This window comes from Galeopterus variegatus, unplaced genomic scaffold, assembly GCF_000696425.1.
Source record: "Galeopterus variegatus unplaced genomic scaffold, G_variegatus-3.0.2 Scaffold6691, whole genome shotgun sequence".
NCBI lineage: Eukaryota > Metazoa > Chordata > Mammalia > Dermoptera > Cynocephalidae > Galeopterus > Galeopterus variegatus.
The window spans coordinates 89,165-90,313 of NW_007732802.1; positions in this window are offsets into that span (position 1 = coordinate 89,165).

Here is a 1,149-nt window from a genome sequence, read left to right on the forward strand (position 1 = left end):
TAGAGGGAGGGGTGGGTGGGTGGTGGGTAGACAGACACGCAGACAGGTGCCAGAGAGGTGGATGGGAGGGAAGGTGGAGAAAACACTACTCTTTTGGGTGGTGGCTTTTGGTTTTAGGTTTCTTCCTGGCAAGTGGCTCAAGAACCAGAAGAGGGAAGCCAGGGCCACAGGCAGCCCCACCCACCAATCCCACCCCGCAGCCTGGGGTCTGCTCCCGCTGCCAACAGGCCCCCTCTGGAATTCACTCCATCTTCCCTCAGATCCAGGGGCAGTCCCCTCCCACCTTCTTCTGTTGCTCATAGCAATGGCCCCACCCTCCATATGGCACCCAGCCAGCTGTGCAGCTCTCGGCCTCCCTTTCCTCCCTGGCTCTGGCCATTGGACACTCAGGCCTCCTGCCTCCACACCATTCCAGAGCTGAGTGTCCCAGGCTTTACCTCAAAAAAATACTCAGCAAAGAAGCTCCCAAGGGCCCCTCGTCGAGCAGAACAGAGCTTCCTGTAACAATGAAGATGACCACACCTGTGTTGTCCAATGGCACCCCGCGGGCCAAGCCACACCTGAAATGTGGCTAAAGTGACTGAGAAATTGAATTTTTTATTTGATTTTATTTTAATTAATTTGAAAATTAACTAGCCACATGTGGTTAATGGAGACCGTATTGGACAGCACAGTTCTAGAGCCTATTCCTGCAGCAGGCTGTCCCCCTGTACCCAGCCTGAACCCTCCCTGCTGACAGCAGAGTGGCTGCTGGTCCCCGAACAGACCCTGCCTAGCAACAGCTGCTCTCTGACTCTTCCCTGTCGTTTTGCAGAAAAACCACCTCCATCCAAGTCCCGGCGTACTCTTGGCTTTTATTCCAGCATCTCCCAGAGCTCCAATATGTACAGACTTGATTTATACACATATAATATACACAATATATACGTATTTATATATATTCACACGCCAGCCCACACGCTCAGGCACTCACACGCACACGCCCTTCCAGGAGGGGCGCACGGCCACCTCAGAGCCCTGCTCAGGCCCAGACAAGTGGTATTGGGCTTGCCAGGCAGTTGTGAGGTTTTGTGTTTTTTTGCTTTTAAAAAGAAGACTGTTTCCTCCAGATGTGTCTTCCCTCTCCCCAAACCCTGAAACCTCTCCCCA